We start from the raw sequence: 17,763 nt of genomic DNA on the forward strand, positions 1-17,763 counted from the left end.
AACTGGAGAAAGCCCTCGCACGAACCGAAGACCCAACACAGCCAAAAATAAATAAATAAATAAATAAATAAATAAGAAAATCCTTAAAAAAAAAAAAAAAAAAAAAATATTTTTTTTTAATTTTGAAACAAGAATAATAAATAAGATTTGCTCAGGTAGTAGACCATTCTGGGCTCCAGCAGCCCATTAGATTTGCTTCAATGGGTATGCTGCCTCTTTCTTTTTTCTTCCTAATATTTCTGCCTTTTTAATCCTCTGAGCCACTAAACCTAACAAATCAGCAAGCCGCTGGGGTTCTGAAATGCAGGGTTTCAATTTTTTTTCCTTTTCCCTTTGACTGGCAGGGCAAGGTGGAACGTGTCTTAATGTTATTTTAAGTGCTTGACTACTATTTAGATGCTGAAAGGGATGGAGAGTTATAAGAGGGAGTGTTATATACTCTCAGCCACCCACATACATGCACTCCAGCCCAAGCTCATGGGAGGCAGGCCCCTCCAGAACAGCAGAATAGTTAAGCCAGATCCTGGCTAGACTCACTGGAGCCAGCCTCAGCCAGACTTGGGTGACACCTGTGAGCTGCTGTTTGCTGAGCCCCTCCAGGTGTGGGAAAGAAAATCCAACTGCCACTTTGTAGCCCAGAATGCCCCTCTGCCAGAGATCTCTGGAATATCCCAGAACCAGGTTCTTTTTTAGCAACTGTTGGTAGGGATTCTCCTTTAAGAATACATTTTTCATTAAAAATAAGACAACATGTATCAAAATATAAAATTCTCCTTGGGATATAACCAATATAAATATTTTAAACAATTTTGAAATATAATCGTTGTTTTCATTTTTAATATTTTACCTTGGAAATTAACATCAGCCACATACATGTGTGGTGTGAGTTGTCAAACGGTTAACTTTACTGAGAGTTTTGAGAGAACATACATGTCCCCAACACCCATCATACTGCCTGGCACATAGTAATCATTCAATATTTGCTGAATGAATCCCCTTTCTTATAGCATTTCTTTCCACTCCGTTTTTGGATAAGCACTCTGGCCTAATTAGCCGTTATTCCTCTAAGATATTTACCCACCCTAATTTGCTCTTATAGGTTGCCTTCTTCCTCCACCATTTCTGGGCTATTTGACTTCAAATCACTTTCAGTCACATTGCATTTTTTAACATAAGTCTACTACAGAAGGCATGTTTAAGGGAAGGATTTGAAGAAGGAAAAATAAGGAGAAAGGGTATCAGTGTCAATTTTGTGTATTCCTAAACCTGACAAAGCATAAACCTTTTCCCTTAGGCATTAATATGTGAAGTCATACCTTACTGGCAGAAAACTTTCAAACAGACAATGAACAGCGGCAAAGATGGTACTGTTGAGTGTAGCCTAACTGTTTCTCCATTTCCGCTTCTCTTGAGCAATATTCTGAAAAGCTTTATCAGGTCTTCTTTGTAAATCAGTATGTTAGGAATTTGTGTGGAATGGAATTCAAATAAAATCACCTCAAAGTACTATTTCTTGAGTCTGAACATCCATTTCAAAAAGACAACATTTGAATATAATATTCTGAGAAATTAAGATACTTTGAGAATATAATAATTTAAAGACTAGTAGGGTAGTCTAAGGTTTAGATCAGCTACAGTAAATATTTTAATGTGTGTCTCTTTTTATTTTGTCCAGTTTTTATTTTGTCCCATGTATAATTTGACTTATTCTATTTTTAATATGAAGGGAGGAGATAAGTATGCTGCATCACACACACACACACACACACACACACACACACACACAGACACACACACACTTTTATACACTAACAAATACCTTAGATGGCAAAGAAGTTAGTGATTTGACAGTAAGATCTTTTTGAATTTTGAAATAAATTTGTGCCACTTAATAAACATGATTGATATATGTTTTTAAATTAAAGTTCTATGAGCTTTATTTTCTCAAAGTTCACTTTTGTTTAGGTGTCTTATTTATTTTTTGCATAATCTGAAGAACATAGCAACATGTTGAAAGATGGTCAATAAAAATTTCCTTCAATTACTATTTTTCTGTGTGTCAGACCTAGACACATTCAGAACTCTGGTGTACTTTTGGGAAGCTTATCAATTCTGACTCAATGCTGTGAGAAAGTGAATTTGGAATTTTAAAAAGTACTCTAGATCAGAGTTGCGTGCTTTATACCTCTTGATACTGTTTCTGATGTTTCTTCTAAATATCCCTTTTTACTTTGTTAATTTTTAATACCACCCAGAACCACTATTTAACTACTAACAAACTTTCTTTGAGCAAATACTATGCATACAACACCATATTATTCATTTTATGTTTTATGGATAAAAAACAGAGAGTTGCAAAGATAGTAAGTGGTAGAGCAAGCCCTCAAACCTATGTTTGCCCAACTCCAAAATCTTTTCACTTAACCAATTCACTACAGTGTCAGAAAATGCACTTAGCATCAAGTAACAGGAAATCTAACCCGAAGTGGCTTAAATAATAAGAAAATTGTATTATCTCATACAACATGTGATCACAGGTAGGGTGGCTGTATCATCAGATATTCAGTAGCTCAGAAATATTACAGAGAACAGAAATTCTTTCCGTCTCTCTCCTACATGTTATTCTCAGTGGATATGTGGAGTCTCCTCGTGGTCTTGAGATGGCTGCTATAGCTTTAGGCATCCCATTTTTATATTTCAATGTCAAAAGTCAAAATACGGTACGAAAAGCTCATATTTTTTCTGGACACTTTTTAAGAGCTAAGAAACATTTCTCTAAAACTCTCCCTCATATTTCATTAGCCAGAGCTGGGTCATATGGCCCTTTCTAAATAGATCACTGATAAAGGAAATTAAATTACCACAATTGATTTAGACAAATCAAAATTTATTGGAGCTAGCGCTGTCCTTTCCTCAAGGACACACTGCATGGAAAAAATGTGGGTATCAGAACACAATTTTGTTTCTTTAGCAAAAGTGGGGCATAGTTCCAGTAGGCAACCAATAAAGTCCGTTATAACAGAGCTATCTCATGATGGCAAGGGACGAGGAGAAAGACAGGGAAACACTAAAAGGGCAAAGTTGGAGATCAGTGGGAAAAGAAAGAAAAAAATAGAAATCTTTTGTATAGCAGGTGTTCAATAATTGCTGATGACAGAAAATGAATGAAATACAATTTACAACAAAGTTAATCTGACACATATTTAATGATATGTGTTGTTCCATGACATTTCAGGCCAATAGTTTAGTAGTCCACATAAATAACTGTAATTAGTACTACTTTTTGACAGATCTTTATAGCTTTTAATCTTTTCCGTTGTGAATTAACTAGTTTAAGAACAAGCATCAATGTTCAGAGGCTTTTTTTCTTCACTCTTCTTACAAACGGTTGACCCTTCATCATATATTTGCTGACAAGTACTGGAATGATTCCCCAAGAAGTGGAGTAGCCCATGATTCCTCTGTTCTTCTCCACCTACCTGATGGGGTTCAGGAATGACCCCCTCTCCTACCCCCCTCATCTCCTCAGAGAAGTAACCAGTGGCAGCTAGAACATGTCAAAGTCTGAGGACCTATTGCTGTCTGACTCAATCAGATCTGGAGGCAAGGCTTTCAGAAAGCACAGCAACAAATAACTGGTACCAGATCTTTCCAATTTTGGTAAGAAAGGAGAAACCAGAATCATAGTGAAAGTTCGTAAGAGGTTTCCATCCTGCATAACAGAAACTGCACTAGATAATAATCTGGAAATTTGGTTCTTCTTTGGCCAAATCCTTTAATGGTTAAAGCTTTGTTTCCTTAAATGCAAAAACAGTGCTTGGGAATAACTGATCTCTAAGATTCTTTCTAGCTCTACCTTCAATAATTCTACCTTACAATTTTGCTTCAGGCCAGAATAGTTTAATTCAATTATGAGCAGACGTATAGAATTGTATCTGAGGTGATTTCATATACTACTAGGAATCCTGATTTTAATTAGTTAAGTAGAATCCTAGAAATGTAGGCTACTCTCTGTGTTTTGATGTTGCCAATAAAGGGCTCTACTATAGTAATAGGCTCCATCAACTCATATAATCTAAATGTGTGCTAGTTTCTTGAGAAAAGGTAAAGCATTTTGTTATATATATTGTTCTCTTTTTGGAACCCTGAGCCCAAGTTTGAAGTTTTTAAGCCAGTCCAAAGAAAACTGAGATCAAATATGACAATATTATTCTCTATTATTATTACTGTGGTTGTTATTCTCTATTGGTGGCATAAGAAACTCCTCTGATGCAACATCATTAGAATGCCAAAAAAAGGGAAATTTCTGAGGAATGTCCACCCTTTCCTTGATCCTGAGGATGCATCTTCTAGACAATCCCCAACTTCACAAGATGAGTTATTCTTGCTGATTAACCTTGAATTCCTTGGTGGACCTTTCCCAGGCCATCTGAGATGGGACTACACTTGTCAGGGAAAGTGGGAAAGTGCTCCAGCCCAAGTAGCTGTCTCCACATGCCCTTGCCCTTGTGCTGTCATCCGTCACCCTTCTCTCCCACTCAGTGTGCCACTGGTCCTTTTTATTATTTCACTGTTGATCTCAAATCCTTGCCTACCCAGTGTGCTGACCAAAAACCATGCCCAGGGCACAGCGTGCCCCCTCCCTCTGCTGGGTGATTCCACTGCCAGTGCCATACATGTGCTACCAGGGGCAGGCTCTGCTCTCATCCCCACCTCCACCTTCAGCAAGACCACTCTGACCTCCGGGCTCTTTCTCAGAGAAATCGTGAATAGTTTTACTGCCCTCGGAAGAAATGTGGCCCCCGGACAGGACCTGGTTCTGCTAGCTCTTCCCACCTTCCCTCTTGTCCATCTTTTTCTCGGGGGAACTGAGGAAAGTGGGAATCTTGGAGTTATGTTTTCTCTTTGGGGCTGTGCTCTCACATGGGCAGGAAGAGTCTAAGGTGAGAATTCTAGCTCACCTGGAGGAAGGGTTCAGAAATGCTCATCTGTCTTCTTGAATCCCGAGAGCCCATTCGAGCTGTCACTGAGCAGACTTGGAACAATTACTTTGCACACCAACACATGTGTGCTTATGTTATTCGCCACCCCAAATGCCCAGCTTTCCAGAAGGAGAGGCTTCTCTTTCCAATCTATGCTCAGCCCTGACCTTCCAGACCTGTGCAGATTATGCATCCCATTCAGCCAGCATCTCCCCTTGTCCTGAGCAGTTCTCAAGTACCAGATTTTACATTCATCTAGTTCACTGATGTAATTTAAGCAAAGGAACCATCATGCACATAAATTTCTCTGGGAAGGTTGAGCCCACAAGCATAATTTCACCTTTCTTTATGCTTACCTACTCTTCAGAATATGTGTTATTACCAAAAAAAGTACATTTCAAGGGTGCAAAATCTGAAAAGATGAAATAATCATAGCATCTTGGTCCAAAAATGTGTACAAGAAGAAAAGGGGAAATGTCAGTAAATATTTGTTAATTTTCACACATTTACTGATTGTTGTTTGAAATGTTTTGCTTAATGTTACTTGATTTTAATAAAATTTTCAGTCTAATTGGAGAAGATACGCATACTGGGCCCAACCTCAGCATATGCTTTGCGAAATTAATTAGAAACTGGCTAGCGTGACTTGGTGAGACTAGGTTATGTTCACTGAACTTGAGATGAGAAATTTTCTTTTGTTTCTTTTAAGCAAGATGCAGGTGGTTCAATAAATGCCACTTAACTGGGGCAGACTTGATCGGGGAAGTTGCTGAATTGGGAAACCAATTAAGTCTAATGATAATTAGCATGTGCTGCTGCTTAATTGGGATAGGTGGTCCATTGAGTTGGTATCACTGTAGGTAATTAAATGATGCTCTTGATGGATAAGAGATAGAGTCTTCTTGATGCTTTAAAGACTGAAGGCAATTTATTTCCTCTCTTGATCATGCTATTGGCGGTTGAGGAGAACTCAATTTCTAAATGATGCCTTCAAAAGTTCTGCTTGTTTTAAAAGACCCTCTTTGTGTGTGTGTGTGTGTGTGTGTGTGTGTGTGTGTATTTCTGTCTCTAAATGGACTGACAAGAAATGAAGGATCATGTATTTTTTTTCAAATGCAAAGAATGAGACATGGAAAGTTTGAGTGACTTCCTCATAGTTGTAACCATATAGTGTTCGAACACAGATAAGAACAGGGAACTTTAGTATTCCTCTCGAGTGATTCAGCACAGAGTTTTCATCAGTTGGCCGCCAGGTTCAGAGGGGCTCGATGGGGCAGTGGGAAGAGGCTGCCTGGGAGTTTGCTGCTGCCCCGCAGAGATAAGACACTTTGCCTCTCTGGGCTTCAGGTGCCGCTTGTATTAAATGAAGGTGTGGAACTAACTAGTCACTAAGACTCCTTCCAGCTGTAAAAACAAAAGTGCTTCAATTTAGTGGCTTTACTTAAAAATTGTTACTGGAGAAAAAAACTTTACTGTTGACATTCATAAAGCCCCTCATTATATGGCCAGGTCACTGGCAAAAATTAATAATAATCTCGGGCCCCATTTTAAAAAGTATTATTGCACAAGATGTAGCTGTGTGCTTTTTGTAAGGTTGGGAGAGAGGTGGGGGTGGGCACTCATGGAATGATTTTTGTCTGTGCTATGAACAAAGCATAAGTCCACAGAGAGAAAGAACATGAGATACTCATGAATCTGGACAACCTAAAAAATATGGGGAAATGAAATAGAAACCGAAAGTGGAAGACAATGAGATGTATTAAGCTCTGTGAAAGGGAGAAAAATTTGGGTGAGGCAATGATGTAGAACACTGGTTCTAGGAGTCCTGCAGGACAAGACAGTTGAATAACCTTGGACAGAGCATTCGGGAAAGATGGGAATGGGGAAACCACGCTTCTTTGGGAAGCATGTCCCAATGGCCAAGATAAGACACAAACAGCAGTTATTAGTGCGATCTACTTTACATTTTTTTGACTTACATATGAGTTTAAGATATTGGATCAAAAACTAGTTTCATCTATATTTTTCCTATAAAAGTCAGCATAATACCAAGCATTTGGACCAAGATACTCAATCATAATAGAAATGTGATGATTCAATAATGTGTAACAGCAGCCTCCCGTAGCTCTTTTTTTTCCTATCTTAATTTGTCTCTCTAAGCTCATCATTTACACATCACCTCAAAGTAACATTACCATCAATTCTAGATCGCTGATGACTCATGATTATACTTGGAATACTACCCAAATTTGCAGAGTCCTACACTGTCTTTTGAACTTGCAGACTGCTTTAAATGTCTCATTGACCTGCTAACAGTAAATTCTGTCTAAATATTTATTTTTGGGTCATAGTGTGGAGATAAATATCATAGAAATATATGGAAATACATGCACATATATACACACAGATAGAGATGAAAATATAATTATCTCATATTTTAGAAATAAAATAATATGTACTTGAAAATGCGTTTATTTTTAAAAATGATTTTGCTTCACCTATTAGTCACATCCCAGTTAAAGCCAGTGAAAGGGCACATTTAGGTTACTTTACTCTTTATTCCTATTTGTGTTATTACATGCAGGCTTGTAAAAAGTCCATAAAACATTGCCAACTACAGTTTGAGAGAATGCATGTGGTTGACTTAAGAATAAATCAGCAAACAAATACACATAACATTGCCAGTGGACTGATTCAAGTTCAGTTGCCATTGCCTTTGTGGAGGAGTTATTGATGATCATGCATCCGATAGGAATCTGATGACAGTGGCCCCAAGCTGCATGGCATGAGTTCCAAGCTCCACTGTGAAATTTATCTACTTCTATTTCCTTTTTTTTTTGAATTTTGTAAATATAAAATCTACTTCTGGTGTTAACTTAGCATTATCCTATTACTTAATTATTTTATTACTCTGGTGGCCCTTGAAGAAAGATATCTTTGGCACATAGACTTTCTGAACATTTCCTTCATTAAGAAAAAAACCTATCCATCTGGAAATAAGGGCCCTGGTACAAATAAATCAACAGTATCTCCTTCAAGTGTGTTCTTTGCTGTCACTTGGGAAGTGCAGTCAGGCGCACAGGGAACAGAACTTTGGGGCAACTGCAGCAACCTCTCCAGCCAAGCTCCTTCACCAGGGGAACAAAACAGTTCACTGCAGCTTCAGCTTTGGTGACCTTTATACTCTGAATGCTTTACCGCTTGATTAAAAATGTGCTCATGCTTAAAGGCAGATTGCCAATGGGGTTTATACTAAGGTATAAACACGTGGAGAGATTTATTAGAGGTACTTTATGTAACCATTTTTCGGGAATATGATTTTGTTTGAGAAGTTACTAGAGGCTGGAATGACAACTGCTCTGTAACTCCCCAGTAAGTTTTCCAAATCAATTCATGTGGAAATCAAATTGCACCTGAGCAAATATTGAAGGGTGTAGCAAAAGGAAGGAATAGCTTTCATTTTGCAACCACAAATATTACAATAGCTTATGCACATATTTTAGGAAAACATTTTTTTCTTATGTGAAATCACTTTGCATGAAATTGCAGGATCAATTTTGGTGGTGCGGATAACCTGAGTTGTTCTTTCACAACTATAGCCTCCAGGAGAATTCGGATGTAACTCCTTACAGAAAAATAAATGGGAAAAAGAGCTCATCTTATGTTTTGCCACCTAACAAACAACGTTAGTGGTATCATTTTACAACAAGATAGTAGATGGAAAAACACAACCTAGAAATTGATAAAAGCACTCCAAATCCTGCTATAAAAAAGATTATAATCATAAAACAGGGCCAATATTTAAAAATTGATAATGATAATAATAGCTACTTGTAGAGTGTGTAATGTTCCAAGCACTGTTCAAAGAGCTATACATGGTTTCTATCACTTAATCATCACAACATTTCTATGAGTTAAGCACAGTTACCACCGCATTGCACCACTAAGGAAACTGAAGCACAGAGAGATTAGGCATCTTGTTCTGTTATACAGACATTATGGTAGAATTAGAATCCAAACTGAGACGGTCTAACTCTCAAGGCCTTTCTCAAGCCATATATGACACACCTTCCTTATATGTACTTTATAAACAAAGATGGCCCTAGTGACTGGAGAAGATCAAACCATTGATACCAGGGTTTCTATTTTGAAATAAGCTTCAAAAAGTAGGAAAGATTCCACAAAGTTCTCCCTGAGTAGCAAGACCACTCGAGTAAACTCATATCTCTCTCTCTCTCTCTTTTTTTTGCAAAGAAGACTACAGAGGGTGAAAACATGAACTTTTGGAGCCAGACACACCAGCAATAAACATTTGGTAAGTTATCTAATTTTATCTATGCATATTTTCCCATCTAGAAAACGGTGATAAAAATAGTCACCTCAGATATTTTTTTAAATCAGGACTAAAACAGATGATATTCCTCAGCCTCTTAGTACAGTGTTTGACACTTAATATACAACCAGTCAATGGCAACAGTCACTATTATTAATTAAAAACATTTGAACGAGGAGCATTAACTAGAACTGAGAGTTCTAACTTATTTGCCATTTCTTATTTTCTATTCATATATTGTTTTTCTTTTGTCTCTCTTTCTTCTTTTATCTTTCCTGTGGATATTATGAAGGGGAAAGATCTTCTTGGAAGAGTATTTTTATAACATCAAGTTTGAACTCTTTGGGCAAAAAAAAAAAAAGTTGTTCAGATCTACTTATAAGTAGCAATGAGGGATTAAAGAAAGGATTGAGACAAAAGTCAGTCTATGGGCAAGGAAAATGGTTTATTTGGGGATGGTGCTAAATTAAATTAATAAATTGAAAAAAATGCATGAAAAAGAGAGAGAGGACATGTCTTATACCAAGAAAGGGCATGCTTAGAAAGATTTTGACAGGGGGAAGGTGTTGTTAGCTAAACTGATAACAAGTGAAATGTCACTACTTTAGAGCCTAGATTCAAATGGCATCTGATTGCTTATGGGTAAGTGGTGGAATTTCAAAACACTGCCTTGGACCATAACTGAGAAACTTTAAAAAACCATCCCCTCCACTGATTGTGTTTTTAAACTCTTAAAAAAAAATTTTAGTCAAATTTTAGTTTTCCATTGATGTCTACTAACAATCTGTTAAGAAAATTCATCCATTTAATGGCTATCTTCCAGAGCATAGTGAAATGGCATGGTTGTGGAGTCAGAAAGACCTGGAATGTAATCTCATCTCTAACATCTCATGGTTTGTGATTTTGGACAAGTCATTTTATGTCTCTGAGCCTAACTATGATACCAGCCCCAAAGGTTGTTGTATATCCTGTGATAATGTGCAAAGTGCTTTGCACAGCGGTGCTCAGCCTGTGGTCCCCAGCCGAGCCTCATTAGGAAACTTACTAGAAATGTAATACCTCATGCCTAACTCTGCAGGTGGAGTCCAGCAATCTGAGTTTTATCAAGCCATCAGGGGATTCTGATGCACTCTGAAGTTTGAGAACAACTGGCCTAGCATAATTTCTGACTCATAATTGAGGTCAATAAAAAGCAAATAGGATTATTGATGTTATGTGGCAAGCTCTGGAGCTGAGGACACAGAGAGAAAAAAAAATGTTTGTGTTTCTATCTAGAGGACCTCAACTGCCAAGTGTGATCAGAATACTTGAGACTATCCTTTGGTCTAAGTCCATGGATGTCAGATTTAGCTCTACTGAAACAGCTGGGAAGGCTCTACACTTTTTTCTTAATAGTGGCAAATATATATAACATAAAACTTACCATTTTAAACATTTTTTTTGGTGTACAATTCAGTGGTGTTAAGTATATTCACACTGTTGTGCTACCATTGCCACCGACCATCTTCAGAGCCTTTTAATCTTGTCAAACTGGCCTTTCTTCCTCACCCCAACCCCTGGCAACCACCATTCTACTTTCTGTCTCTGTAAATTTGACTATTTTAATCACCTCATATAAGTGGAATTACACAATATTTATCCTTTTGTGACTGGCTTACTTACGTAGCATAATATCCTCAAGGTTCATCCATGTTGTAGCATGTGTCAGAATTTCCTTAATTTCCTTTTTTTTAAAGGCTGAATAATATTCCATTGTATGTGTATATCATATTTTGTTTATCCACTCATCATCTGATGGACATTTGTCTTGCTTCCATCTTTCGGCTATTGTGAATAATGCTGCCATAAACATGGGTGTACAAATATCTGAGTCCCTGCTTTCAGTCCTATTCAGATTTCCCACTTTTTTCATAATTCAATCATGGAAGGTTGTGTGTTTCTAGGAATTGGTTCATTTCATCTAGCTTATCCAATTTGTTTACATATAACCGTTCATAGTACTCTCTTACAATCCTTCTTGCTTCTGTAAAATAGGTAGTAATGCACCCTTTTTTAACTTCTGATTTTGAGTCGTCTTTTTTTTCTTAGTCAATATAGCTAAAGGTTTGTCAATTTTGTTGATTTTTCTGAAAAACCACTTCTTGGTTCTGTTGATTTTCTCTGTTGTTGGGGAAGCTTTTTAAAAAGTGCCAATGCCCTACTCCAGATGTCCTGCTTTAATTTAGTGTGAGATGGGGTTTGGATATCAGTATTTTCTAAAAGCTTCCTAGGTGGTTTTAATGTGTAGCTACATTTGAGAATCACTGGTATAAGAAATTCTTGATTCTGGAGGTACTTAATGGCATTTTCATAATTCAATATTTAGGTTTATACAGGGAAATTCTTGTAGAAGATAATGTAAAATAATGCTATTATATGGAATTGGTCAGTAAAGAGTGGTAAGTTGGAATTTTAATGCTGGATTCCTCTTTTTCTTTTCAGTGATTTGGTCCCCTCATAACGAATGACTGCTTGTGTTATGATGATGTAGTTAACAAATATTCACAATAGATTAGGTATTGTATTGAATAAGTAAAGTGTACAGTTAATCCCTGAACTCAAAAGAACTGACAAGAGTCAAGAGAACCAAACGTATATTATTAAAGTTGATTGATAAAACTTTTATCTCTAATACTCCTGAGTTCACTTCCTAAGTTTACTTCCTATTACCTCCCCATTCCTAGAACTACTAAAACAAAACTTTCCAAGGAATTCCAACTTCTGTATTTCATGTAATCTAAGACACCATCCATTTTAAGATGCAATAATTTTTAATATTTTAATAAAATCTCCCCAAACAGCACTTTCAATAAAGATCATGACACAGCATCAATTGTAAAATGCATCCTAGTTTGAGACCTATTAAAATGTGGAAAAAACTAACATCTTTCGATCAATGAAATCTGCAATTTTTCTCCTCACCTAAGCAGAGAGATAAATTGATGGGGACAAAATAACATAATGTATCTCAAGGCCCAATATATTTAATTCATTGATTTTTTTGCTGATGTGGATCGTTTATGCCAAGGGATGCTTGCATTTATATGACTAACCAAAGGATGGCTATATACCTATTTATCTGGGATAGTGGACTTTTGCTATAAGAGTCAAAGGGGACTTCCCTGGTGGTGCAGTGGTTAGGAATCCACCTGCCAATGCAGGGGACATGGGTTCGAGCCCTGGTCTGGGAAGATCCCACATGCTGCGGAGCAACTAAGCCCATGTGCCACAACTACTGAACCTGCACTCTTGAGCCCGTGAGCCACAACTACTGAGCCCACGTGCTACAGCTACTGAAGCCTGCGTGACTAGAGCCCATGCTTCACAACAAGAGAAGCCACCGCAATGTAAAGCCTGTGCACTGCAACAAAGAGTAGCCCCTGCTCGCCGCAACTAGAGAAAGCACGCGCACAGCAACGAAGACCCAATGCAGCCAAAATTAATTAATTAATTAAAAAAAAAGTCAAAGGAGCACAAGAGATGTGTTCTTGATGTCTCTTCCAGTGCTCTTAATATAAATTCAAAACCTTAATGCCTAAATGTTTACCAGCTAAATCAAGACATGTGCTTTCAATAGAAGGGGCAGTCAGACTGTCTATTCTAGATATTTTCTCTTGCCAGGGTGTATTTGTTGTGTCCAGATTGGGATGAAGCCAGTTCATCTCAGTCCAAGTCTCCACCTCACTTATGCTGAGAAAGCAGACAAAATGAAGCATCTGGATTAGATGAAATGCTAAGACCACAAATCTAAATCTATGCCCATGATGGTGGTCCTGCAGAACCAAATGCAGTGTGAAGAACTCTCCCGTGTTATTTGGGAATTTGGCCAGGTCACAGGAGGAAATTCCGAGTGGAAGATGTGAACATTAAAATACTCCAGGAGAAATTCCAGAAGATCATGATTACCTTCGACCCAAACAAATGAAATGACTTGCCAAGTTATGTGGCAGTGCTTCCAGATTAGAACTCAGGTCAAGTTGTCTGTGTAGAAAATAAGGACCTCCTTGGCTCATTTGCTTTTCCCCCTCACACTTTTCTCTTCCCACGTACATGTTTTGTGAAGATTCTTAAAAAGTTTCCTCATGTAATATGCCACCCTTACCCCATTATTTTCTCCTTTGAAAATGTAAAAGAATCCTTTAGATAGAATTTGCTTTGTCGAATCCAAGGTAACAAAGGATTAAATTAAAGAAACAGCCAGCTGTTTTCAATAGTTAGGAGTGGAGAAGGAACAAGCTAGAAAAATTCCTGTTTTAGGCATGTTTAGCTGCTCTTAGGTTCCTCCTTCTTTATTTTATTGTCTTCTTCCCTTGGGCTGGGGCACCAGGTTATCACCCTCCACCCATGATCTTCAAATCTTATGAGGAAAAAGCAGCAGTGACTAAACTGAACTCTATTTAAGTCCTCTCAAATTATCCACCCCCCACTGTCTTCCAAACACAGACATGCAAACTCATAGTTTCATATGTAGCCTTTTAGTTTTGCTTTTCAACTTGGGGGATATAATTATTTTCAACTTCTCATTGATATAACCCTAAAAATGCATGAAAAGGGGTGAAAGTAGCTGAAAATAACAACAACCAAGAATACGAAATTGGTTCTTGGACAGACTTCTGGAACCCTGAATAGCCAAAGCAACCTTGAGAAAGAAGAACAAAGCTGGAGGCATCACTCCTGTATTACAGAGCTATAGTAAACAAAACAGTATGGAATTGGCATAAAAACAACACATAGATCAATGGACCAGAGTAGAGAGCCCAGAAAGAAACCCACATATATATGGTCAATTAATTTATGACAAAGGAGCCAAGAATTACAATGGGGAAAGGACAATTTCCTCAATAAATTGTATTGGGAAAACTGGACAGCCACATGCAAAAGAATGAAACTGAACCTCTTGTCTTACACCATACACAAAAATGAACTCAGAATGGTTTAAAGACTTGAATGTAAGAGCTGAAACCGTAAAACTCCTAGAATAAAACATAGGCAGTAAGCTCCTTGACATTAGTCTTGGCAATGATTTTTTAGATTTGATAACAAAAGCAAAGACAACAAAAACAAAAGTAAACAAGTGGGACTATGTCAAACTGAAAGCTTCTGCATGGCAAAGGAACCTATCAACAAAATGAAAATGCAACCCCACTGAATGGGAAGAAATATTTGCAAATCATATATCTTACAAGGAGTTAATATCCAAAATGTATAAATAACTCATACAACTCAATAGCAAAAAACAAACAATCTGATTTAAAAATGGGCAGAGGATCTGGATAGACATTTTCCAAAGAAGACATACAGATGGCCGACAGGTACATGAAAGGATACTCTATATACTACTCACCAGGGAAATGCAAATCAAAACCACGATGAGATATCACCTCACATCTGTTAGGATGGCTATTTTCAAAAAGATAAGAAATAACAAGTATTGGTGAGGACGTGGAGAAAAGCGAACCCTCACGGTGCACTGTTGATGGGAATGTAAATTGGTGCAGGCACTGTGGAGAACAGTATGTGAGTTCCTCAAAAAATTAAAAGTAGAACTACCATATGATCCAGAAATTCCACTTCTGAATATTTATCCAAAGAAAATGAAAACACTAACTCAAAAAGATAGATGCACCTCATGTTCATTACAGTACTATTTACAATAGTCAAGATATGGAAACAACCTAAGTGTCCATCAACAGATGAATGGATAAAATACGGAGTATATATAATGGGATATTATTCGGCTATAAAAAAAAAAAGGAAATCTTGCCATTTATGATGGACCTTAAGGGCTTTATGCTAAGTGAAATAAGTTAGAGAAAGACAAAAACCATATTATGTCACGTATGTGTGGAATCTAAAAACAAATAACAAACTTATAGATACATAGACCAAATTGTTGGTTGCCAGAGATGGGGGTGGGGGTGGGTGAAATATGTGAAGGGAGTCAAAAGGAGGTACACACTTTCAGGTACAAAATAAGTCATGAGGTTGTAATGCACAACATGGCGACTATAGTTAATAATACTGTACTGCATATTTGAAAGTTGAAAGTTGTTAAGAGAATGGATCTTAAAAGTTATCACAAGAAAACAAAATTCTGTAATTGTGTATGGTGATGGATGGTAACTAAACTTATTGTGATCATTTCAAAATATATACAAATATATATCATATCCTATCTCATGTCAATCTGTCACTGATTGAGAGCTTCTCTCTGGGGCTGTTAATTCCCTGGCACTTCTAGGCAAGGGAAGAATAGCTTTCTATGGATTGGGAAAAATCCCTTGGGCACAGAGATGCAGACCCTGACAGCTGGAAAGCGTCTAGAGCATGTTGGAAATACACAGTAACTTTAAAATTCTCTGGTATCGTTCATATGTCATTTCAAGTTATTTAAAGATTCAAATTACATACCACCATGTACAATTCTTGAAAAATTTACTCAGAGTATATTCTAGCTATTAATTTGATGAACTATGTTAAAATGCAAGAAAGGAGAAATAGCAGTAAACACAGAAATGTATCTAATTACCAGTGAATGTGGTAACAAATGTAAATTCAAAAGAAAAAAGTGATTTTTGAAAGAGAATATTTAATTTTTAAAAGCCAAATTAATTCAATAATGTCAGCATTCTTGGCTGTTACCAATAGATTTTATTCATCATGATCAGAAAGGGGAAGTAGAGGTGAATCAAAGTAAAATTATATTAAATTTCTCTTTTTTCATACAGAAGAATTTTAAAGTTACAATATATTTCAAATATAAATGCAAAGAAAACTGTAAGCATAAAAGCAAAAAAACAAAACAAAACAAAAAACCTAGGTCATATTTAAATAAATACTGACATAAAAGCACACTTTCCTGGACACAAGTGACAAAAATCAACTGTAGGTTGTCTTCATATTGGAATAATAGTGGAGAGTCTCATGAGACTCAAGGGCAACAGTGCAGTGGGGCCTGAAGATTAGAATTGGAGAGCCAAACACCTTTGGAACTCACTCCTGGTCACACCTTTGCTCCCCTCTCCATGAAGGCTTATCGCTAACTCTGCAGACTGATATTCTCTCTTTCCCTGGCCCATTTCAGAAAACGTGGCCATCGAAATCTCCTGCTTTCAATGTTACAAGTCTAAACTTTTCATGAGAGACACATCTTTTTCACTAGCTTTTTACTTTACACCTGGAAGTCTTTCAACCCAGAGCAGTGGTTTGTTTGCTACTCGATAACTAAGATCTGATAAAAATTCAATGGATTGCATTTTCCCAGGCAGATAGCATAGTGGATCATTGAAGAATCCTTAACCACTATCTCATGAGCATTGAGCAAAGAATGAAGATTCAGTCTATATATAATAATTGTCTCTATAAAAGAAAACAAAACAAATGGAGAGCAATGGCAATAACCAGGTAAAGAAGGAACCAACCCCATGCCTTCCAGATAGGGGTTCTCTAAAGAGAGCACTTAAACAAGAGCTGGAATTTAGCTACTTAAAAAGGGGCTCTGTCTCCCTCCTTCCAAAAAGTGTGGACTAAGCAAAACATCCTATGATTTGTTAGGAACTGCTAGCAAATGGCTAATAAACTGGGGAACCTCTCTCAAGGTCTTTGGCAGGACTAATAATAGTGATATTAAAGATGCTAATGATAATAACAATGGCTGTAGAGATTTGAGGAAATGACATCTAAGCTGAGAGTTGAAGAATCAGAAGAATTAAGCCAGGTGAAAGAGAAAAGGGAAATGTGTTCCTGCCGAAGTGAATTTGATACAGGGGTAAAGACCTAGAGGATAAAGCACAATATATTGAACATAAATATAGAATTGAGAATTGAGGTATGGCTGAAGGACAAAGTGATGAGAAATGAGAATTCTCTTCCTGGCTTGTAGAAGGCTGGAGATTGAGAGAATGAGAAAGGTAGAAGGCTGGAGATTGAGAGAGAGGAAGAGAGGGAGAAGAGAGAGAGAGAAAGAGAGAGACTTGCTCGATCTCTGGTGTCTTTACTTATAAGGGCACTAATTGCATCCTGAGAGCCCCACTCTCATGACCTCATCTAACCCTAATTACCTCTTAAAGGCCCCATGTCCAGACACCATCATATTGGTGACTAAGGCTTCAACATAAGAATTTTGGGGGGACACAAACATTTCTGTTATATATGTATTCATACACACACACACAGAGTCCTAAAATGTTAACAATGACTATCATTGGAACTATAATCTGAATGTCCACAGTAGGTTCTTACCATCAGTTTTACATCTTCTTTTTTGCCATCAAAGGTGCTCTCTGGTATGTTTTTGTATTTATGTTATTGCATTGCCATACACATATCTGATTCATTTCCCTCCTCCTTTCTTCCCTCCTTCCTTTCTTCCTTCTTTTAGTCACCTCATGACATACTTCTTTAAATGTA

This window comes from Balaenoptera acutorostrata, chromosome 10 (genome assembly GCF_949987535.1).
Source record: "Balaenoptera acutorostrata chromosome 10, mBalAcu1.1, whole genome shotgun sequence".
Taxonomy (NCBI): Eukaryota; Metazoa; Chordata; class Mammalia; order Artiodactyla; family Balaenopteridae; genus Balaenoptera; species Balaenoptera acutorostrata.